Below are 26,434 nucleotides of genomic sequence, written 5' to 3'. Positions count from 1 at the left end.
ATCCATGTCACAAAAGACATGCATGGTATGTTCTCTCTTGTAAGTTGAATATAAATAAAGAAAATATCCTATAAAAACAAAGAGGAAAAAAAAAGACATTATTGCCTTGTAGCAGTGTTCTGCATAGGTCAACCAAACCAAAAGTCACAAAGATGTGCTATAACTTATTAAGACTAAAGAGTATTAGTGGTTAGATTGTGTCTTTTTTTTCCCCTTGTGGTGGAGATAAACTATCTTGACAATGTAATTTAGTTGAGAAGTTCTTACTGTGGAGTTCCAGATTATAGTATACCACTGTAGGCAAGTCAATTCAGGAACTCCAGGAGTCTATTCACATTACAAGAGCAAAATAAATTAATACATGCATTCTTGTTTGCTTGCTTGCTATAGTGATTTGAATAATAATGACCCATACACTCTTATGTTTTAATGTTTAGGCATCAGAGATTGGCACTACTTGGGAGGGATTAGGAGGTATGTCTTTGTTGGAATAAGTCTGGCCTTGCTGGAGGAAGTGTGTTACTCTGGAGTGGACTGTGATGTTTCAAAAGCCCAAGCCAATACCAGTGGCCCTCTCTTCCTGCTGCCTGAGGATCCAATGTAGAACTTGCAGCTACCCTGTGTGCCTGCATGCCCCCTGCCAGGAGGATAATTTACTAAACTTCTGAAATTGTTAGCAAGCCCCAATTAATAGCATCTGTTATAAGAGTTGCCATGTTCATGGTGTCTCTTCTCAGCAGTAGCATACAGAATAAAATATTTATTTATGCTCACCTTGGACACTCCAATCCCAAACAGTCCAGGACTTTTGCCTAGGGAATGGTGCCATTTAGTTTTCCTATATCAATTAATTTAATTAAGACAGTGTTACACAGTCATGTCCACAGTCTCTCCTAATATAAACAATCCCTCGTGGCTACTCTCTTCCCAGTGAAAGGGGAAAATAAATATCATTTTTCCCCATTTAGGTACCCCATTTGTCTCCAAATTGAGGAAAAGCCCTGAATTCCAAAAAGACCATAAGGTACCAGCTTCAGGAATAGGCCATAAATCCAAGAAACTAGTTCATAAGACACTAGCTCTAGGAACAGACCATAAAATCCAGAATAAACTCATAAACCCTCTCCCAGAGAACACTCTGGGTATAACCACAAAAATGGGGAAATATCTCAAAATGGGCCATCTGTTTCATCCCATGATTGAACACTCCTGACATAGGAATGTAGACCACTGATGACCTGTGACCCCCTAGAACCCACCAAGGAAATTTGAGATCACCTAATCCTTCTAGGGAGTTTCCTGGTTCCCTATAAAAAAGCCTGCATGCCTTTATCTGGGGTCATCATTTCAAACAATGGTTGATCTCCACATGCTGGTTGTTTCTGCAGAATAAACGATCTTTGTTTTTGCAAACTATCTGAGCCTGGGGTCCTCCTTCCCTTACTCCCGACATTTCTCCGTTGTGTCTGGTTGATTCTAAAAGCTAATCATCAGAGAAGATATTAAAATTTTAAGATTTCTATAAGAAAAAAGATCCAAACTAAGCTATTGTGAATTGTGATTCACTGTATCTTAACAAAATATGTAAGGGCCTTGAAAGATTTGCTGTTTTGAGTCACTCTCCAGTCTCACATCTTACATCCCTTTACATCCATTTAGTACATTTTTTCAAGACATGAAATCCATATTGGAAAAGATAATATGGAAATGACTTTAGTGGTATGAGTTCCTAACATCTCATCCTTATATCTGATGTTCAGTGCTAATGGTCGATTTTCATAATCTGAAATTTACCTGGTCAAGGGGCCTCTCAACATTTCCATGTATAGTTATCTTAGTTATATTAATTGATGTATGAAGACTGACCCATGTGGATAGCGCATTTGCTGGGACTGGTGTTCGTGGACAGAATAGAAAGGAGAAAGGTAACTGAGAAGAAGCACATATGTGTTCATTCGTTCTATGTTCTTGGTTGTGGATGTAACTGAAGATTGCTTCAAAGCTTGCTGCCTTGACATCTCCACAGTCATAGACTATCAATAGGAATCATGTGCCAAATATACCCTTCTCCTTGAGTTGAATTTTTGGCATTGTTTTACCACAGCAATATAAAATAAAAGTGAAGAAATTTGCAATTATTATTCCATATCTTTTCCACAGGGTGGAATAAGTTTGAAATGGTTACTGCTGTAGGCTTTCTAAGGTTAATGTTGAGTGGAAGGGCTTCATCTCAGAAGGATAGAAAGCAGGAAAACATGAAACCAAATCCATTGGCAACAAGTGGATATACTTTCATGGGAGAAAGAAAACCCAGTTGATCTCTTATCTTAATTAGATTTCTGCTTTATTCCATAGCTTATGCACTTCTCACATGATACTGAAATTTAATTTAACATTATAATGCCTGAGTTTTATCAGCCATTTCAAAGCAACCATAAACCCATTTTTTCCAACCTGCTTAAATTATTTCAAACTTGTGACAAAAGATTTGAGATGTTTTTTCCTTACAGACCCTCCTATTCCTATCTTTAGATACCAAATAGGCAATCAACCAAATGTCTTGTATTACAATACACAACATCAAATCTAAGGAAATTGTTTTTTATATACATCACCACGAACTTCTTCAAATGTAGGAAAAAACGGCCCCATGCTACCTGGCATTCTTTTTCCGTATTATAGAAAAAATTACAATTATCTTCATTCTTACTCTTTTACCCAAAGTTATAAAAGGATCTTTGAAAATAAATAAATAAAACTATTTTTAATATTATGAATCCAAAATATTTGATTAACTGTTTAACTATAGATTTGAGAGCTGTAGTAGCTTCTTAACAGTGATACAAAGAGGAGAATCTCATAAGCATAGAAGAATGAAGAGAAAATGCTCACACTTGCATGAGATCTTCTTGTGTAATCATTTTATATCACATTCTCTGCTTAGAGAAGAAAACAGAATTTGAATCTAGCTAATTAGTGAATAATAAGATGAGAGATATCTCAATCAACAGAATACTTACTGTGCAAATAAATCCCTGACTTTCATCTAGCATCCTCATTAAAAAGTCAGACACAATGTTGTGTGTCTATAATCCCAGTGCTAGAAGAGCAGAAACAGAACTATTCCTAGCACTGTCTTTGGTTGCGCACTCAAGCCACACTAATGAGGCTTAGGCCTCACAGACAGGCAAAGAACATACACCTAGACTTTCAATGCACAGATCTGAGGGCTAGAGAGAAAAACTCTATGTGTTAGTAAGAAGATTCTGCTTCCACTTAGAAAATAAAAATACTTGCATTAAAATATTAACACTGATCATAAAAACAGCTGGCATACTTAATTAATTAAATAATAAACTATTTAAAAACAACAAAGAGAAAAGACTTATCACAAATTAAGTTGCCAGACATAACCGTTTAATTATTGGCATATAGGAACAAGTCAGTAAAAACATTTTCATATGTAAATAAATGGGGTTTAGAGTTTTTTGGTTTTTTTTTCAATCAATTAATTATTTAATTAATTAATTTTGCTTTTTCTACACAAAATTTCTCTCTGCAGACCTGTCTCTCCTGGAACTTACATTGTAGAGCAGTCTGTTCTATAACTCAGAGATGCCTCTGCCTCATGAGTGCTGATATTAAAGATGTGTGCTACCACTACCTGGTGTGAACAAACGAGGAAAGAAAACTTAGAGATAGCTGGATATACAATATGAGCTATTGTATATTTGAACTAAATAGTGATCTAAATGGGTAAAATTTATAGAAAACTAGTATAGTGTCTCTGGAGATATGTCAGTTAGTATAGTGCTCACACCCAAGTTCATATCCTCAGCACTCAAACAAAAAGCCTAGTGTGGTTGCCTGCAGTTCTAAACCTAGTGCTATTAAGGCAAAGGGAAATGTATCATGGGAATTCTCTGATCTGTTTGCCTAGTTGAAACCATTAACTTCAGATCATTAAGAACTTTCTTTGTCCAAAAATATTAGTCACAGAGACACTTTAGAGAAGCCCAGTATCAACCTCACTATCACACGCATATGCACACACATACATGCATACCCATATATACACATAGACATAAATATACAAACACATAATTTAAACATGTATACATACATACATATATAAATACATTTATGCATATGTACATATATTCATACATATATCCTGGAGTTGTTACACTCTTCCTTTTGTAACTGTTGATGACATGTTCATGTTAATATACCAATTTAACTAACCTTGAGAAAACTGTTTCACTCACATCTACAGGGATTTTTTTCAGGGATTAATTTTTGACAGAATTCTGGATAAGCATTAATTGCAGCATCGTTACTAGACACTTCAATGTTCAGGTTCAGCTTCCAATGTAAGCAAGAGAACCTGAATTTATTCACCAGAAACCAGATAAAGCAGGTCATGGTCGAATACAACTGCTGTCCCAGTGCTGGGGATCCAGAGAAAGGTAGATCTTTGGGGCTCGATGGCCTGCCAATCCGTCACACTAGCAAGTCACACATAGGTGCAAGACATCTCATAAAATAAATGAGCAATAACTAAGGAAAAGATCCCCAAACTGACCTCTGTCTTCTGTCAACAGGCAACTTCCCCCCCAAACTGAGCTTTGTGTTCCAAAGACAGGCGCACACACATATTTGAACATGCCCCCATCACCACACAAACAAGCACATGCATGCACTTACCCTTCCCAAATATGAGCCACAATGATCTAGTAGTGGGGTACAAGGGCAAGAGAATACAGAGAATTTATATTTGTGCTAATCTCAATACAGAATAGCCTGACTGCTCTTATACTCAAGTAAATTGGGCATGTCATATCACAAAAGGTGAAAATAAGCCTCAGTGTGATTTACATTTAAGGATTTCCTCAGAATGCTAGAATTTCATGACTGGCATGAATAGCAGATGAGTTGTAAAACTGTCAAGATCTCATTGATGTGGGAAGTTTACGGGGAAAAAGATGAAGTTAAATTTGTTAATTTCCATTAAGCTGCTGGTCTTCTCAAAAGAAGCCTTACTGCTGGTCTCTGAGGTTAACTAAGGGTGGGAAATTGAACTCTTTTTTTGGTATTGAGAAATCAGATGAAATAAGGTGCTTAATTATTGAGCAGCCCTTGGGGAGACTGCTGATGCTACACTAAAAATAAACTATCATTCTCAAGACACCAACTGAATGGGAGAGAAAAAAATCACACCTTTAATCCATTTTTGTTTTGCAAAATGTGCCTGGGAAATGATTTCAAGAAAGACTAGTATTATCAGAACCATGCTGCAGGCTGATTCTACAAAAAGTGACAAATTAGCATTTAATGTATTACATGCCATGTGCTGAGGCTTCAAAGGGAGCATACCAGCAAGGGCTGGTTTCTCTCAATGGTCTGCCTTAAGGGGATTCTTAACTCAGGCTACAAAGAGGAGTCACTCTAAGCCATGTCTGTACAGATTCTGTCTCCCAAATCCCACTCACAGTGCATTTCCAATTATTGGTTGCAGCTGTCCTTCAGTGAAAGAGCCAATTTGTGGAATTATTCAAGACAAAAAATAGTGACACTTCTATATAAAGCCTGCAAGCAAACTAGAGAGTTCTGAGTTCATGGGGACAAGATTATCTCATTCAATACATGGAGTAGAAGAAAATATTTTTCAAGACATTTATATGTATATAGATTCATACCTAGAGTAAATAATTCTTCAACTCATCAAACTACAATATAAGCACAGAAGTAGGAAAATTAGTGTCATAGATATTTACCTAGTTAAGTTGTGCATAGAACTAATAAATATATAAAAGAGAATGTTAAATCACTAGGCATTTAAAAATGAATTTCAAGTCACAATCAGACAACAACTTATTTCAATAGGATGAATGCAAGAACAAGAAACATGTAAAGTGTGTAACACACACACACACACACACACACACACACACACCATATCATGTCTTTTTAAGGATGAAGAGAAAAACAGTTATAGTATTATATTGACGGCAATATAAAATGGTCAAACTGATATCTAAAATTGTATGATAAGTTTTAGAAAGTTTTGAAAACAAATTTTTATAGGATTCAGTGATCCATGCAGGTATATTTCCAAAGAAATTGAGAACAAAGTCTTAATTGTGTATTTACATATAGATATCCATAGTAATATAATTTATAATAATTCAAGTGTTGAATATATAAACACTATGTAGTATACAGTAAGATATTAGGGAACCAAAACAAAGGAAACTCTTTTGCCTGCTAGTAGAGATTAATCTTGAGAACAAGTGTTAAGTAAACTAATATAGTCAAATATTCAGATATATTTAGATAAAAGATAATTTTATTGTCATTTAGAATATCTCTTTCATTGTAGAGTTTTCACCACAAAATGATTTTTTTGCCTCATATTAGTTTCTGCATCAACAGAATGTTTATAATTACTTTTTTTACTACATTAATTGATTATTAGAAGATAACCCACTTTGGATGCATGAATAATTCTCACTTAGAAGCAGCACATACTATTTTTATATTGTTTTATCTATTATCCTAGTGTTTTGTTGGGAAATTTTTCATTCACATCTCTAAGTGATAATGGCTTAACTATTTCTTATAAAGTCTTTTTTAATGAAGTCAAGTTTTAATATTAGTACAATAATAAATTTTTAATGGAGCCACAGAATGCTTTGCCTTCAATTATTCAAATTGTATGACCCAATGTGGTGGCACAAAACTGTAATCACAGAGAAAAACACTCTCTGAAGCAATTCAACATAGAAGAATTGCAAAGACTCACAGTTTGTAAGTGGTTGCAGCTGCCTCTGCTAAGTACTCAGCAGGTTTGCTCAATTAAGCTTTCTAGTTGATTTTGCTTGTGTATGCTGTGGGTATTATTCCCATTTTTTTTAAATGACCATGCTGTTTTTCTCAATAAGATATTAGTAACTTTCTCCTTCCAAGAAAATTTATATTTCACGTATGTCGGTTTTTATATATAAGTATTGATAATATTTCATCACAAATGTAAAAGGGTTTCTGTAAGGTCTACAGTGAAATATTGACCTTCACTTCTTAAATTCAAATTTCTTTTCACACTCAATCCATGTAAATGCTGCTTAGCTTTTTGGAGCAGTTTATTGGTAAATTAGTTAAATTGTTTTGGCTCCAGCCATGTTTACGTGAGAGCTGCACCCATCAAAACACCCTCAGGATTCATGAATGAAAGATACACACATACACACACACACACACACAGAGAGAGAGAGAGAGAGAGAGAGAGAGAGAGAGAGAGAGAGAGAGACATGTGGGCCAACTAACCTTGATATGTCTTGACTACCTCTATAACCCTGGCTGAACATCTTTTAAATCTATGTTTTATCTTTGGTCCCTGTTACTTCTGGGTAGGCTCCCACTCCTCATATAGCTGCTTTATCTTTCATCCTACATTCCTGGATGATTTTTCTTCTGCAGCTTTTAAATCTCATCCCTCTCCCACTCCATGTCATGATATTCTCTCTCTCTCTCTCTCTCTCTCTCTCTCTCTCTCTCTCTCTCTCTCTCCTCTTGTGCTCCCCTCCTCAATCTAAAAATCCGGCCTCTATGTTTACATCCAGTCATTGACTATAAGGCAATTCTTTTTTATCAATCAAAGCCAGCTGGAGGTCTGGAAGTGTAGCTTTCGGAGCCAAATTACGATAAAGCATTGGAACCAATTTCTATTTGTTGTTTTCCAAAGATCTGCTCATATTCTCCTTTATGCCCTCTATATTTGCTACTATTTATTTCAGTATCTCCAATTATAATCTTTTTCTTTATTTCCCGTGCATATGAGTTTAGTGTATGCACATGTGTGTGCATGGAGACCCGCAAAAGAAGTCATGTGTACTACTCTACCACTCTTCAATTACTCTCTGAAAATGCAGCCTCTCTCTGTACATAGAGCTAGGGTAGCATGCATAAAAGGTTCGGCAATCCTCTTGTCTCTGTTCCTATAGTGTTATAAGTGCACATGCATTCATGGAAGGCTTTTTGTATGAAGTTTGGGATCTGAACACAGTTCCTCATGCATGTGTACTAAATATTCTTACCCACAAAGTCACTTCTATTTTTGTATAATTGCATCAGTAGTGCTTTTCTTTTCTTTGCCACTTTCATAATAGGGAAGTTGAAGTTACTGGTTCATTTCATTTTAATATAAAAATGGGCAACTGTGGATGCCCCAGCATGAATTTTGCTCCACTGCTCATCATAGTGCTATGCTGTTCTGTGCTGTGCTGTGCTGTGCTGTGCTGTGCTGTGCTGTGCTGTGCTGTGCTGTGCTGTGCTGTGCTGTGCTGTGCTGTGCTGTGCTGTGCTATTATTTACATGGACTTCAGTAAACTTTGTGAAGATCTTTTCTTTCCTTATTTTACCACTGGGTGTCTAGAAAGGTCTCTTTTTATTTTCATATTTTTAACATCGTTAGATATTTGTTTCTTAGTAACTTGTTTATTTATCTCACTGAACATTCATATTCATTTGTCCCTTTAAGTTTTCTGAGGTTTTGGCCGGGCGGTGGTGGCGCACGCCTTTAATCCCAGCACTTGGGAGGCAGAGGCAGGCAGATTTCTGAGTTCAAGAGTTCGAGGCTAGCCTGGTCTACAGAGTGAGTTCCAGGACAGCCAGGGCCACACAGAGAAACCCTGTCTCGAAAAACCAAAAAAAAAGTTTTCTGAGGTTTATTTATGTGACTGAAATATTGTAGAATGTCCCATTGGTTCTTGAGAAGGAATTATAAGCTATTATTGTACGTGGAATGCTACAGATTTTGGATCTCTATGTGGTGTTTCATATTTCTCATTAGTTTATGCTGCTGTTCAAAGTTTTATACTTAATTTCATTTCTAAATGTTCTATGTGGTTTTTAAATTTTAATTTTAGTGTGTGAGAGAGAGATGGCATGTGCAAATGTAGAATGACAAATGTGTGGAAGACAGAAATCAGTCCTATCCTTCCATTGTGAGATTTGAGGATGGAACACAAGTTGTCAGGCATTGCAGCAAGTGTCATATTTGTGACCTGAATAGGCAGATTCTGCTTTTAGTTGAGATAATTAAATAAATTAACTTTTCTGATTATTGATACATCTAGATTTGTATCTTCCATATAAGTTTTCTACTGTGCCTAATGTCCTTTCTGTTAGTGCATGTCTTCTCTTTATTCATCACATTTAGTACATTTTTTCTGTTACACAATTTTAATTTCTTTAATAATCTTTTAACTGTGCTTTAAGTTATAATGTTGGCTCATCTAAAATTTGCTAACTTCATTCAGACGACAAAGGCTAGTGTGTTTCTAAATTAAAGAATAACTTGGTTTGTATCAAGAGTTCTAGGCCAGTCAGGCAATATAGTGAGACCCTGTCTCAAAACAAACAATAAATGGGGAGGGGGCAAAAAATGCCTCGGGGTTAATAAGATTGCTCTTCGGGTAAAGGATCTGGGTTTTATACCTAGTACCAAAAAAGCAGCTCCACATGTAATTCCAGCTTCACAGGATACAGTAACTCTGACCACTAAGAACAATGGGGACACACAGACACATGCAAATCCTAATTCATAAGCATAAAATAAATACATTTTTTTAAAAAAAGTCTAACTGCATCTAAAATTATCAGAGTTAACTTCAGACTTGTACTTGTTTAATTCCATTAAAAAAGAAAAGAAAAACATAAGCCTTATTTAGTTATATTCATTTTTTACATTAATTACCAAAAATGCAACATTGAAGTTTTATGTTGTTGCCTTATCTATATTCATTACTTTATGTATCTATATTCTTTCTCCAATGTACTACTACTCGACATGGTTTATTAAGTTTTATGATATTTTGTCAAAAATTGTCACACACATATGGTTTTATGAATTTTCTTTTTCAACCAGTTAAACAAAAGAAATAATAAAACCAGTTAATTTGTTTAAATAAATAACTATATTTACCACTGTATATTATTCTTCTGGCTTCACATTACTTTTCTGCCCCTATTTCATTATGTAATATATTGTTTCAATAGTACTTAATCTCAAACATTCCAGATACCAGCAAAAAATTTATTAATATTTTCTGGAATATATGTTTATGTTGCTTTTATTTATCAAATATAATTTTGCCACCATAAGAAATTTGATACCTCTTAATAAAATATATAAAGCATATTATGCTACAGGCTAGTGTCTTTTAATTTTTCACCTAAAGATCTTTTAAAAAAATTTTTTCTGGCTTCCTAAAATTCAAGCCTAGAATCTTGTCCTTTGATACATAAATGCTCAAACACATATGTAAAAATTCTCATTCCTCAAAACTTAACGTTTTCAGTTTCAAAATGTATTTTATTTACCTTCTTTGGTGTTCAATGTTTTCTTTACATTAAGTGTGTTGTTTAACTTTATTATCAACTTAATGTTGTATGGAACCACATGGGAATAAATTCTTAATGAGGAATGAGCAATTCTCTAGATCAGATCAGATCAGTGTATGGGCCTTGATTGACTGTCTTGATCATTAATTGATATTCAAGGGACAGAGTCCACTGTGAGCAGTACCACTTCTTAGGCTGGGCTCTAAGCCATGTAAGAATGAAGAAAGCTAGTAAGAAAGCCTGAAGACAAGCCAAGAATGGTTTGTTTCTGCTCTTGACTATGCATATGATGTAGCCAGCTATCTCGAGATTTTCTGTTGTGAATTTTCTGCTATTATTGAGTATAACCTGCAGTTATAAGAAAAAAATAAACTCTTTTCTAAGAAACAAAAGTAGGATCCTGAATATAGTCTCTTTGGTCAGGCTGTAAAACCAGATGTTGTAAAATATCTTGATCTGTGATGGTGAGAGCTTGATTCCTGGCAGCCTGAATGATCTGGATTCATGGTTTTTATCTTTCTTTACTCAATATAATCCTGCTTATATTATTGATATTGATTTGCACATTTTTTGCATACCCTTTTATCTCAACATATACACATTTCAAATTGATTATTTAACGCAGCAGTGCTCACCATTCTTTAGAAGGAAATAGCCTTCAATATCATTCATTGATTGAGATAAGGAAATTGTCTTTAAGGTACATCCAGGCTCTTTCTGTTTAATACTTTGCAGACCTATAATACTGGCATACTCATTGGGGAGCATGTGTGAAGTCTTTATAGGATGGTTTGTATATCACTGTGTAAGCGTATATGTTGTAGAAGTACAAGTAGCTCAGTTCGAGTTCTCTTGCCAAAACAAGCCAACAAACAAACAAACAAAATTAAACATTGCTTTTCCTCTATGTCAGTACCTACAAACACTAAGATATTGGAGTTAACAGCATGAGGATCACATGAAGAATACTTGTGCTTCTTGGCTACCAGACGTCTAGTTTCAAAATGAAACTGTGTTTCAAGGGAATACAATTGAGTGTGATAAAACAGGACATATCACATCCTCTTCTGGATTCTATCAAGATACACATAGGCTCATACACCTACATAGACATATATAGGTATACCACATATATACATGAGCATACACATGCATACATACACACATACATGCATACACACACACACACCCTCACACCAAAGCATTTATTAATCTACATTAAACACATTGAATATATTGTTCTTAAAATGCTAAACAACATCTAAGATCAAGACATTTCTTAAACAAAGGAGAAATCTCTGTAGTTCCCTTTCAGGCAGCCCAATAACTATATGTTTTGTACAACTTGGCATTAACACTTTCACATAAGAAGTTTAAGAGTGTGTTCTTCAGAATTTTGATTCTGAATAATACAAGGGAAACATTTAAGGGTATTTAATGCGTTGGGGAACTTGTTAATGAAACTATTAACTTAAAACAAAGCTTGTCTGGTTGTGCCTTATTTATTACAACAAGAGTCCTTATAAAAAGAAGACATTTGTATTCACAAAGAGTGAATACAAATAACAAACATAAACAACAAGCCACTAATGATGCTGTGAAAATATAGCTAACTAAAATCCAGGTTACAAAGACTAAAGTCATTAACAACTGAACAAGCAAAAAGTTCTGTCATTAAAATGTTTGCTTTGGAAGCATGAGAACCTGAATTCAAGTAATTAAAAAGTCTTGGGGTGATGGTCTATATTTGTAATACTTACAACTAAGACAAAGACAGGAGGATTCCTGAGGCTCACTGGCCCAGAGAATCTACCCTACAAAGGGAGATACAAGACACTGAGAGATCCTGTTTTAAACAACTACAAAAATGAAAACAAAACCAGTAAAACACATAAATAAAAGATATGAAGTATCTGACAAATGACTTTTAATTTCTAACTCTACTCTTTAAACATATGAGCATAATTGTATACCTTATATGAGCATGCACACACACATGCACACATACATACACACACTCACACACACACACACACACACACAGAAAAAGAGAGAGAGAGAGAGAGAGAGAGAGAGAAAGAGACAGAGAGAGACAGAGACAGAGACAGAGAGACAGAAAGGAAGAGAGAGAGAGAGAGAGAGAGAGAGAGAGAGAGAGCAAGAGAGCAAGAGAGAGCATAAAAATGAAACAATAAAAGAAACAAAAAAAACAAATCTTCTGACACCTTAATGTTGTACTTATGCCATCCAAAACCATGAAGAAAATAAATCCTACTGTCTGTCCATGCTGTCTATTTTTCTATTCTGTTGCAATTTGTTCTACCAGATCCAAAAGTCTTTCACCAAACCTGGGTATCTATATTGTTCACAACTGGTACATTCTGCATTCGTCCAACAGACTGCAAACTCCCTTCACCACGCTTGGTAACACATATAGAGAATGTGGCCTCACCCATTGTGGCCCCTTGATAATGTTTGCAACACCAGAATCTCAAAGGTTTAGATTTCAATGTTTCAGAAAAAAGGAGAGGTTTCCCCTCTCTTTTCTAATAACGTTGAACTAAAAACTCACAAAACTATGCTTATTCTCATTAGTTAATCTTGAAGAAGTTATTTGGGCTCTGTGTGTGTGTGTGTGTGTGTGTGTGTGTAGTTGTGTGTCTGCTTTTAAAAAAACAAGTAAAAAAAACTATAAAATGCAAAATTTTGGGACACATTATCCTGAGTTCCTCATCGAACTGTCTAAATTCAAATGAAAAGACATGTGAGATAATTTTAACTTGGATGAAGAGATGACTACATTAACAATATGTAAGAATATTCACATAACAAAACAACCACCTAGTTTGAATCACATAGCCATGAGTAATGAAACTTAGTTTAACGAGCTTAGGACTTAAACAGTTGCAGAGTGTGTATATGTGTGTATGTATGCATGTGGGTATTTTAATGTACATGTGCATATATGCACATGTTCCTGAACATGGGTGTATGTGAGCCTGTGCATATGTTGAGGCCAAGATATATTGTGCTTGATATTTTGATCTGTCATTGAATTGAAAATCTTCAAGCACATGCTGACTAAAGAGTCCCATGGAAGTAAATCCTTATGCTACCCTAACACTGAGATTATAATCATAAACTTTCATTTCTAACTTTTTTATATGGATTTTGAATATTAAATTCATTTTCCCATTCCTGCAGGGCAAACACTCTGCCACCTGATCTATCTTGCCAGCTCTTTTCCATTGTTTTTAATACATAATACATGCTCTATATCTAGAAGGAATTAAGAATTTATGCCACATAAATGTTATTCTCTAGGTTCATTCATTTATCCAGTAATTTTATTGTTTTATTTTACACATAGCTGAGAAGTATTCCATTGAATGAAGGTGAAAAATTTTCATTAACCATTTATCAGTTGATAAACATGTAGGCTGTTTCTCTAAATAACTGTGAACCAAGCTCCAATAACCATGATTGAGAAGAAAATAAGTATATTTCCAGAAGTAGCATAGCCCATGGATTTATTTCTAGAAGTCAATAAACTATAACCCCAATATTTACAGTGACTGTACCAATTTGCATTCTATCTGTAGAGGAGGACTTCCCATCTCTCAGACTTTCACTTGCATTTGTTGTCCATTGTTTTCTTAATTTCAACCCTTCTCACTGAGTAAAGCAAATTTCAGTGTAATTTTTACTTGCATTTCCTTGATCTCTAAAGTTTGTAAACACTTTATAAAATTGACTGTCTGACAAATCTCCCTAAATCAAATCCCACAACAGTAAACTGAACCATGTCACATGTATTCTACTTTCTGAACCACAACACTCCCTGCTTTTCTAGATGCCTCTCTGAAACCAGGAACCCCAGGCCATGCTGTTACTAGAGAATCCAGTGGCAAGATTAGTACCCATAACTCTATACGCCAAACAGGCTCCCAGCATAGACTTCATACTTGACAAAAAGACTTGCTATTCACCAGAACCTCAGGCCACTCAGACAGAGAGGAAAGAGAAATCAATGTGGAATAAGTCATATCCAAAACAGATAAACTCTGAAACCATCATCTAAATGTATAAAACTGATAAAATCCAAATGCCTAAAACCAACATAAAAACATAATCACCATAGACACCATCAGTGTCTAGTTGTCTTAGTTGGGGTTTTATTTCTGTGAAGAGACACCATGACCAAGGAAACTTTTAAAAATGAAACAATTTAATTGGTTCTGGGTTACCATTTCAGAAGCTTAGTCCATTATCATCTTGGTAGGAACATGGCAGCGTCCAGGCATATATGGTACTGGAAGAGCTGAGAATTCTACATCTTGAACCAAAGATAGCAGCAGATGACTATGTTTGGTAGGCAGCCAAGAGGAGGGTCTCTTATACCTAAGGTGGTATCTAAGCATAAGTGGCCTCAAAGCCCACATATGAAGTGATACCAATCTGCAGACAAGGTCACATCTTCTCCAACAAGGCCATAACTCGTTTTTTTTCCAAATCTGAGGACCAAATCCAGGGCCTTGCTCTAGCTAGGCAAGCACTCTACCACTGAGCTAAATCCTCAACCCCAAGGCCATAGTTCTTAATAGTATCACTCCCTGTGGCCAAGAATTCAAACCACCACATTCAACTCCCTGCCCCCCATAGGCTTGGTCAAATACATGAGTCTATGGGAGACATACCTAGACAAAGCACAATGCAAAATTCAAATAGTCCAACTCCAAAAGACACTATAGACTATAAAAGTCTCAAGAATGTTAAGTGCCTAACCTTCAAAGTCTGTTCTGATCATGCAATCTCTTAACTGTAATCTCCTATAAAATCAAAAGCAGATCACATACTTATAATATATCATGGTAGGGAATATACATTATCATTTTAAAACATTACAGTGATGAAATGCTGAAACAAAGCAACAGAGAAAAACAGCTAGGAAAACTCAAAACTCTGCATCTCCTCATCTCATCTCCAACTCCTTTTAGCTTTGTTGAAAACAAAACAATCCCTTCTCTTTGACTGATTCCACTTCACTTTACAATAGCCAAAATTGTTATAAAACATTTTTGTGTAACTCTAAGCAAGCAGATAAAAGTCCTCTGTGACAAGAACTTCAAGTCTTTAAAGAAAAAAATTGTGGATGATATCAGAATATGGAAAGATATCTCATGCCCATGGATCTGGAGGATTAACCTAATAAATATGGCCATATTATACAAAGTAATCTATATATTCTATGCAATTACCATTAAAATATTTACCTATTTTTTTATAGAAAATGTTCAACTTTGTATGGAAAAAAAACCCACCATCAACAACAAAATCTACTAAGGACAGCTAGAACAATCCTGGAGAATAAATAAACTTCTGGAGGTAACAACATCCCTGATTTCATTTTATAGTACTTGTAATTCTGTAGTGGATAAATATGATAAATTTTAATCTATTCATCTGTTGATAGACATCCGGGCTGGTTTCATTTCTTGGATACGATGAATAGTGCAGCAATAAATATAGATATGAAATATTTCTATTGTATTATCACTAGAGTCTTCAAAGTATACACCAAGTGGTTGTGTACCTCTGTCTTGTGGTGTTTCTTATCTGAAGATGGTCTGTACATGTTTCCACATTGGCTTCAAAACCTTACATATTCACCAGCAAAGTGCAGTGGTTCCTGTTTTTGACTCATCTTCATTGTTATTTATAATTTAAAAAAATTATTAGATATTTTCTTTATTTACATTTCAAATATTATTCCCTTTCCTGGTTTCCCCTTCAAAAACCCCCTATTCAATCCTTCCCCCCCCTACTTCTATAAGGAAGTTCTGTTATTGTTCAGAATTTTTTGAGCTAGCCATTTGAAGTTGAGAATTGTTCTTTATATATGTGTGAAGAATTGTGTTTGAGTTTTGATGGGAATTGCATTGAATCTGTTGATTGCTTTTGGTAAAATGTTTATTTTCACTATGTTATTCCTGCTGATCCATGAAAATGGAATAGCTTTCCATCTTCTGGAGACTTCTTCCATTTTTTTCTTCACAGACTTAAATTTCTTGTCAGATAGATATTTCAGTTGCTTAGATAAAATTACAGGACAATATTTTATATTATTTGTGACTATAATGAAAGATGTTTACCTACTTTATTTCTTATCCTGTTTATCATTTGTACAAAATAAGGTAACTGATATGTTTAGTTAATTTTTTACCCACACACTTTGCTGAAGTTGTTTTTCAGCTATAGGAGTTCTATGGTAGAATTTTGTGGTTCACCTATGTATACTGTCATATCATATGAATAGCCTGGACTTTCCCCTTTCCAGTTTGTACCCCATTGATCTCCTTTGATTGTATAAAGTGCTCTAGTTAGAGCTTCAAGTACTATATTGATAGATAGGGATACAATAGGCAGCCTTGTCTTGTCCCAGATTTTAGTGGGATTGGTTCAAGTTTCTTCCTACTCAATTTGATGTTGGCTCTACTTTTCCTGTATGTTTCCTAGTTATTTTAAATGATATTTAAGTATGTGTTATAAATTTCTGATATCTCCAAGACTTTTAAAATGAAGGGGTGAATTGTGTCAAATGCTTTTCTAGTATTTAATGAGATGACTATGTCAATTTTGCCTTTGAGTTGATTTATATAGTAGATTATATGAATGGATTTTTATATATTGAATCATCCCTGAATCCCTGGGAAGGAGCCTACTTGATTGTGGTGAATGCTTCTGATGTGTACTTGAATTGTTTGTGAGAATTTTATTGAGTATTTTTGTATTGTTGTCCATAAGCAAAGTTAGATTGTTGGGTCTTTGTGTGGTTTAGGTATCAGAGTAACTGTGGGTTCATAGAATGAATGTTTCTATATTGTAGAATAGTTTGAAGAGTATTGATATTAGCTCTTCTTCCAAGATCTGGGAAAATTCTGCCCATATACCCTTCAGCTTTTCTAGTTTGGGTGTGGTTTTAATAACTGCTTCCATTTAATTAGGCAATATGCAATTGTTCAGATAGTTTATCTGATATTTTATTAATGTTGATATATGTTATTTGTCTAGAAAACCTGCATTTCATTTAGGTTTTCCTGTTTCTTTGAGTATAGACTTTTGTAGTAAAATGGGATGATTTTTTAAAATTTTCTCAGTTTCAATTGTTATGTCTCTCTTTTCATTTCTGCTTTTGATATTTTGGATACTATGTCTGTGCCTTTTAGTTACTTTGACTAATCATTTATATATCTTGTTGATTTTCTCAAAGATCCAGATCTTGGATTGGTTCATCCTCTGTATTGTTCTCTTTGTTTCTCCTTTTTTATTTCAGCCTTGAGTTTTCCTGCCATCTATTCCTCTTGGGTGTGTTTGCTGCTTTTTGTTTTAGCTTTTAAGTATAGTATTAAGTTGCTAATGTAGAATCTCTCCAATTTCTTTATGAAGACACTTATTGCTATTAATTTTCCTCTTAACACTGGTTTTAATGTGTCCCATACGTTTGGGTATGCTGTGCCTTCATTTATATTGAATTCTAGAATGTTTTTAATTTCTTTTTTTTTTATTATTTTTTTCTTTGACCACGTTATTCTTGAGTAGAGAGTTTTTCAGTTTCAATGAGTATGTAGGCTTTCTGTTGCTTTCTTATAACGGAAGTACAGCCTAACTCCCTGGTGATATGATAGAATGCATGGGATTATTGCAATGTTTTTGTACATGTAAAGACTTGTTTTGTGTTTGATTATATGATAAATTTTGGAGAAGTTCCATGAGGGCTGAATAGAAGTTATAATCTTTTGTTTTGGGGCAAAGTACTCTATAGATATCTGTTAGAGCCATTTGGTTCATATCTTCTGTTAGTTTCACTGAGTCTTTCTCTAACTTCTGCTTCAATCATCTCTCCATTAGTGAGAGTGGGGTGTTAAAGTCTACTACACAGCCAAGCATTCTGTGCCTGCTTCTGCTCCATTGCGGTGATCTCTGCCTCCCTGAGACATCTGCTCCAGACAGGAGACATGGACAATCTCACACCCATGCACTCCCGAGGCACACGGGCCATCATCCTCCCCCCTGTTAACAGCAGACAATGTGTGCAGAGCCAGCTCCAAAAGCGCCCCCCACTGGCACCTGCAAAAACCGTGAGTTACATCTCCATCCTCCACCTCCAATCTCTCTCTCCTTCTCGAATTCCTGGCTAATGTCTTTTCTCTAACTATTAACTACAGTCTAACTCCTGCCTAGTTCAAAAGACTAGATTTCTCTCTCCATGTGTTCTCTACAAGATGACAGAGACTCCTTAATCTCCATTCTTTACCCCTCCCCCCAAAGATCTCCCCCTCTCTGGCTGCCAGCAGAGGTTTTCCCCTCCCCTTCTGACTGAGAGCTGCCTGCCAGCTTCTCCCAGGAGCTGCCGGCTCTATGCTAGCCTCCAGATGTCTCCCTGTCATAGCTCAGACCTTGACACAGAATCTCACTTCTTCTAACTCTGTTATCAAGCTTTAACCAGACTCAAAGATATCTTCCAAGACTAAAATTTCCTCAAACACCTTTGCCTTTCCAGGAGTAATTTAATGCTCGAAATCCAGGCTTTCCAGACATCTCCCTGCTGGAGATGCTGCTTCCCTGTGATTATACCCACAGATCCAGCAGAGACAATGCCATCTTTGGAAACCTGCCTGAGATGACAAACAGCCTCCTCTCCAGACATCTCAGACTGCAGACTCCAGAGACCGCACCACCTCCTGGAACCTGCCAAGCTGCCTTCTCCCAATCATCTCATCTGACTGAAGACCCAGAGATGCTCGCTAAGACACAGAAACACATACTGAGATGGAAGACAAACCCAGACCTTCCAGCCACAGATGAAGTCTTGCCAAAGTCACATAGCTGAAGTGACATGTTAGTGAGGAAATCATAATGTCTATTTAGATTAATCAGATGTCATTACTCTCAAATTGTACAATATATATTTAATTGTTTCAATGACTCCTTGCTTTCCCAACCCAACACTCAATTCTCATTACCCTTGGCCTGGTTATGTTACCCCCCCCCCCGGTCTGTGTAGTGTTTTCTTTTGGTTTCCTCACCCAAAATTTTCACTACAGGTGTGAAAATTTTCACACCTTTTCTAAGAAAGAGAGTTGTGAGGTGGTGAGCTATGAGTAAGGCCAGATGCTTGGTATAAGAGCTCTAGAATCCCGGCACCCTGGGAATACCCACTGGGATGGAAGGAAATTTGAGCTTTTTCCAGGCCTCTGGCTCTCTCAGCTTCAGCCCTCCACAGTCCCTCCCTCAGAGAGGCCCACAGTCATTTGTCACATGGGACTAACACCCCCACATATATGTGGCCTACATATATCTCCTACACCTTCAGAGATGCCCCTTCTTTTATGAAAGAAAACTGGGTGGGATGTGGGGCTGTAGAAATCCTGGAATGTTTGGCCACTCCCCCAGAACCCAGAGACCTAACATGCAGTGGGTCATATAAGGCACAGGTAGAGGGTGTGAAACAGGTCTCTGCCTCAAGATTTACATATTACCTAAAGGCCCTATCCTTTCCTTTTTCCTCCACTCCCCAACATAAGGGAGCCCCTCCTGGCATTTTGAGGGAGAGCACCACCATTCAGATAGATCATCATGGTCAATAAAATCTCCATGTCTTCAATTCCATGTGCCTCCTAGGACTCTGGATTCTCTTTGTGTAAGTGGGAAACTCAGCCAGGGGAAAGCCCTCCCTGTACTCCCTGCTCCAGCAGTCCCTCTCTGCAATCCCTGCTCCAATGGTCCTCAGGGCTCCCTGCGCTCCCTAGCAGTGGTGGTGCGTGCACCCGTGCACCTTCGCAGGCTGTCCTGGGGACTCAGCTGTGACTTCAGCGTGCAGGCAAAACCCACCCCACACCCCACACGAGTTTTGAACCACAAATATCTACTTCATCTTGTTTCTTGGGACTGTTTGCTTGGAAACATTCTTCCACTCCTTTTCTCTGAGGTAGTGTCTATATTTGTTTCTGAGGAGTGTTTGTTGTATGAAGAAAAATGATTGATCCTGTTTACATATCCAGTCTGGTAGCATGTATCACTTTATTGAGTATATTGATGTTGAGAGATATTCAAAATCAATGATTGTTATTTCATGTTATTCTTTTTGTTTGAGGTATTAAGTGTGTGTGATTCTCTTACTTGGGGTTTGTTTGGGAATGATTTACTTTTTGTGATTGGTTTAGTTACTCTTGTTGATTTGGAGTTTTCCTTATAGATTCTTCTGTAGGGCAGGATTAGTAAAAATATATTGTTTAAATTTGGTTTTATCATGGAATATGTTAACTTTTCCATCTATGCTGATTATGAGTTTTGCTTGGGATAGTAGCTGTGATCTCTTAGGGTCTGCATGACATCATTTCAGAATCTTCTGGATTTTATCATCTGTCTTAAAGTGTCTCATGTCCTTTTGATATGTCTGCCTTTAGATGTTAGTTGGCATTTTCTCTTTACAGCATGTAATGTTTTTTCTTTGTATTGTGCATTTTGTGATTCATTATTATATGATGGGAGGATTTTCTTTTCTGATCTAATCTATTTGGTTTTTGTGGGGTTATTGTATAACATGGCTATGTCTTTCCTTTCCTTAAGTTTGGGAATTTTTATTCTATGATTTTATTGAAGATGTTTTCAGACATTTTGAACTGGGAATCTTTAACCTTTTCTATTCTTATCATTCTTAGGTTTCAACTTTTCATTGTGTCCTGAATTTCCTGGGTGTTTTACCTTTTGTGTGCATCTTCTCTAGTATCTTCTAAGGCTAGTATTTTCTCATCTCTTGCATTCTTTTGGTGATTCTTGCATCTATAGTTCCTGTTCTCTCTCATAGGTTTTCCATATGCAGGGTTGCCTATATTTGTGATTTCTTTACTGTTGCTATTTCCATTTATAAGACTTGGGTTATTTTGTTAAATTCTTCACCCATTTTATTGTATTACCTTGAATTTCATTAAGGGATTTATTTAGTTTCTCTTTTAGGGCTATATGTTTTATTTGTGTTTTCCTATCTATCTATCTATCTATCTATCTATCTATCTATCTATCTATCTATCTATCTATCTATTTATCTATCTAAAACTCCAGATTTTACTTTCCTCCTGGCCCACCCTCCAACTGTTCCACATCCTGTTCCCCCTCCTCACTCCCCTGTCTCCACAAGGTTGTCCCTACATTCTACCCCAACCTAATAAGACCTCTAAACTCCCTGGGGCCTGTAGTCTCTTGAAGGTTACGTGCATCTTTTCTGACTAAACCCAGACCCAGCAGTCCTCTGTTGTATATGTGTTGGAGGCCTCATATCAGCTGTTGAATGCTGCCTGGTTGATGTTCTATTATCTGAGAGGTCTTTGGGGTCCAAGTTAATTGAAACTGCTGGTCCTCCTACAGGGTAGCCCTCTTCCTCAACTTCTTCCAGCTTTTCCCTAATTCAACCACAGGGTTAGCAGCTTCTGTCTATTGGTTGGGTGCAAATATATTCATCTGACTCTTTCAGCTGCTTGTTGGGTCTTCCAGAGGACAGTCATGATATGCCTCTTTTTGTGAGTGCTACATACCCACAGTAATAGTGTCAGGTCTTCAGGCCTCCCCCTGAAGTGGATCTCACTTTGAGCCTTGTGGCTTTCTTTTCCTTAGGCTCTTCTCCATTTCCATCCTTGCAATTCTTTCAGACAAAAACAGATATAGGTCAGAGTTTTGACTGTGGGGTGGTAACCCCATCACTCACTTGATGCCCTGTCTTTCTTATAGAGGTAGGCTCTACAAATTCCCTCTCCCAAATGTAGGACATTTCATCTAAGGTCCCCTCTCTTTGAATCCTGAGAGTCTCTCACCTCCCAGGTCTCTGATACATTCTGGAGGACACTCCAACCTCCTACTTACCTAGGTTGCATGTTTGCATTCTTTCTGCTGGCACTCAGGAATTTTAGTCATTTTTCCCAACCCAATGCCAAATCAGGTTCACCTATCCACTCCTGCACCATTGTCTTTCCCTTCCAGGTCCCTCCCACCCACCTTGTGGTTGCTTTCTTCTCTGTCACAAGTTGGACTGAGGAATCCTCACTTGAACCCTTCAGCTTGTTGATCTTTATTAGTTCTGTGGGCTCTATCTTGGGTATTCAGCACTTTTTTTTTCTTTTTGGCTAATATACACTTATTAATGAGTATATACTATGCATATCCTTTTGGGTCTGAGTTACCTCACTCAGGATGATATTTTCTAGTTCTATCCACTTGCCTGCAAAACTCAGGACATCCTATTATTTAATAGCTGAGGAGTAGTATTCGATTGTGTAATGGATACCACATTTTCTGTATCCATTCTTCTGTTGTCAGACATCTGGGTTTTTTCCAGCTTCTGACTTTCACTAACAAGGCCACTATGAATATAGTGGAACATGTGCCTCTGTGGCATGAAGGGGCAACTTTTGGGTATATTCCCAAGAGTGGTATTGTTGGGTCTTCAGGTAGATCTATTTCCAATTTTCTAAGGAACCTCCAGATTGATTTCCAGATTGGTTGTACCAGTTTGTAACCCTACCAGCTATGGATGAGTGTTCCTCACTCTCAACATCATCAACATCTCATCAACATCTTCTGTCATCTGAGGTTTTGATCTTAGCCATTCTGATTGGTATAAGGTAGAATCTCAGGGTCATTTTGATTTTCATTTCGCTGAGCACTAAGGACATTGAACATTTCTTTGGTGTTTCTCAGGCATTTGATTCCTTTGTTATTAATTCTTGGTTTAGTTCTATACCCCATAATTTGATTGAGTTGTTTAGTTTTTTTGTGGTTAGCTTCTTAAGTTCTTTATATATTTTGGATATTAGCCCTCTATCGGATGTGGGGTTAGTGAAGATACTTTCCCAAACTGTAGGTTGCTGATTTGTCTTATTTGCTCTCTTTTTTATTACAGAAGCTTTCCAGTTTCAAATGGAGAAATAATTGAAGCAATCCCACTAAAATCAGGGACAAGGCAAGGATGTCCACTCTCCCCATATCTACTTAATATACTATCTGAAGTGCTAGCTAGAACAATAAGACAACAAAAAGAGATCAAGGGAATACAAATTGGCAAAGAAGAAATAAAGGTATCACTATTTGCAGATGATATGATAGTATTATAAGCTATCCCTAAAACTCTACCAAAAAACTTCACCAGCTGAAAGACAACTTCAGCAAAGTGGCTGGATGTAAAATTTACTCAAATAAAGCAGTAGCCTTCCTTTATACATATGATAAATAGGCTGAGAATGAAATTGGGGAAAGGACATCCTTCACAATAGCCACAAATAATATAAAATATCCTGGGGCAACTGTAACCAAACAAGCAAAAGATCTGAATGACAACAACTTCAAGTTTCTGAAGAAACAAACAAGATCTCAGAAAATGGAGTGATTTCCCATACTCATGGATGGGCAGAATTGACATAGTAAAAATGGCTGTCCTACCCAAGGCAATCTACAGATTCAATGAAATCCCCATCAAAATCCCAGCACAATTCTTCAAAGACATGGAAAGAGTAATTCTCAAATTCATCTGGAAAGGCAAAAACCCCAGAATAGCAAAAACAATACTTAACAACATAAGAATGGCTGGGGAAATCACCATTCCTGACCTAAAGCTTTACTACAGAGCAATAGTGATAAAAAACTTCATGATATTTGCACAAAGACAGACAATCTAGTCAATGGATTAGAATTGAAGACCCAGAAATAAAACTACACACTTACCGGCACTTGATCTTTTACAAAGAAGCCAAACATACAACAGAAAAAAGAAAGCATCTTCAACAAATGGTGCTGGTCTAACTGGCTGTCAATATGTAGAAAAATGAAAATAGACCCATATTTGTCACCTTGCACAAAGCTCAAGTCCAACTGGATCAGTGACCTCAAAATGAATATTGATATTCTAAATGACATAGAAGAGAAAATGGGAAAGAGCTTTGAACTCATTATCACAGGGGGAAATTTCCTTAACAGAACTCCAATGGCTCATGCGAAGATCAAGAATTGTTATGTGGAACCTCACGAAATTGGAAGTTTTCTTTATTTTTAAGAGAGTTATTTATAGCCTCTTTAAAGGCCTCTATTATCTTCATGAGATGTGATTTTTTTTTTTTTTTGGTCAGAATCTTTCTCTTCCAGTGTATTAGGGTATACAAGACTTGCTGTGGTAGGATAACTGGATTCTGGTGGTGCCAAATTATATTGACTTCTTTTGTTTTTTTCCTTGTGCTTGTCTTTTGCCATCTGATTATCCCTGGTATTAGGTGACTCAATTCCTGGATGTGTACAATTGGATCAGGCCTCCTCAGAGGTAGAAAAATACCTGTGACTTGAGTTAAAGAAAACCTTCTGGGAGATAGGCAGTGTTGCCTCTGGTTTGGGAAGGCCTCCTGTATCCTTGGGTTGAGCAGGCCTCCTGTGTCCCTAGTTAGAGCAGTCCTCCTGTATCTGTGGTTACAGCAGACCTCTTGGGAAATAGGAAGGGTTCAGGTGGAGGAAATAGACATGCCAATATGTCACAAGTGCAGGTAGAGGAGCAGGCCACCTGGGTTATAGAAATCTGGCACATCATGATAGATCTCACTTCTGTTGGGCTGTCTAGGTTTCCTATTTGGGGAAGATATTAGGAAGGGAGTCTTATCTGTTTCCCTGGTTACTCAAGACCTCCTGAAAGACAGGCAGGCTGTGGGTGAGGACAGGTATGATGATCTGACACAGGCATATTTGGGGTTGAAGCAGAAATAAGTATTTTTAAAACATACTTATTATTTACAGGAATAATGATGAAGGTCTTTACAGGAACATACGTGGCTTAAAAGAAGCTGTATCACCATGCTGTCCACCCTGGTAGTGATAATGACTCAGGAAAGCTGCATTCTGCAAAGCATTCTTTGTAGCTTGCTTTATTTGGTATCTATCCCCATTAATCATTACCAAGTATATAAGCTCAGTCATGGTTCTGGGAAGTCTTGTAACTTTCAGGACATGTTCCTTCATGGAAACATTCAAGTCTGCCAATATAATTCATTGCTTTCTTATTGCTACCCGAAGATAAGTCTGAAGCCTATGTATATACCAATGAATGTCTGTGAAGCTTCAGTAATTGCCATTTAACAAACCCAAGTAGGCTGTACACATTCTTCCTTGTATAAATGTCCATTTACCTGTTACTTTGAGCTCTACAGATTCAGTCCTCTCATTTCATGTTCTCACATTAAATCACCAAGTTAATCTTCTTATACTTATTGAAATGGTTAAAAGTGTTAGTTAAAAATATCTTCTTGAAGGTGGTGAAATTGCCCAATGGTTAGAAGAATTTACTGATTGTGCAGAAGATGCAAACACCACTCCAGCACCCAGATCATTCAGTTCATACATGGCTGAAACTCCAAATCCAGAGTCCTGTCATGTCATATTTCAGCCTCGGAGAACAGCCACAATCAGAGTGCATGCACAGACAACCAGTCAGATACACATATATGCAGGAAGGAAAATTATAAGAATACATGTAAATTACTGCTTTTAAAAAGCTAGGTTTGATAACAATTGGAAAAATTGAATACATTCTTATTAGGCTATGACTTTCAAATTAGACCATTTTAGCCTTCTGCCTCCTGGAAAATGGTCAAGCTGTTTGAAGGCTTCAGAATTATTTACAAGGTTTCTGGCTATAGATTAAAATGGGATAAGAAATTGGCCTTGATCTTAATTCAACTCTTCTAGTAATGACCTCTACATTGTTGGAAACAACTATTTACCTTCCATCCATGTGTATATCTATCTATCATTACTTTTATCTATCTAAATATATTTGAACTCTTAAGGTCTTTTGATCTTAATGATCTAAGATGTTGTTAACAGTACATTGATCATATTAACCCTCACAAGTAGCCACATATTCTAAAAACTTGCTACATACTTTTACCAAAAATTCTCTCTCTCTCTCTCTCTCTCTCTCTCTCTCTCTCTCTCTCTCTCTCTC

Source organism: Grammomys surdaster, unplaced genomic scaffold, assembly GCF_004785775.1.
Source record: "Grammomys surdaster isolate TR1022 unplaced genomic scaffold, NIH_TR_1.0 125973, whole genome shotgun sequence".
Lineage (NCBI taxonomy): Eukaryota > Metazoa > Chordata > Mammalia > Rodentia > Muridae > Grammomys > Grammomys surdaster.
The sequence above is the reverse complement of the archived record's forward strand: the minus strand, read 5'-3'. Positions refer to the sequence as shown.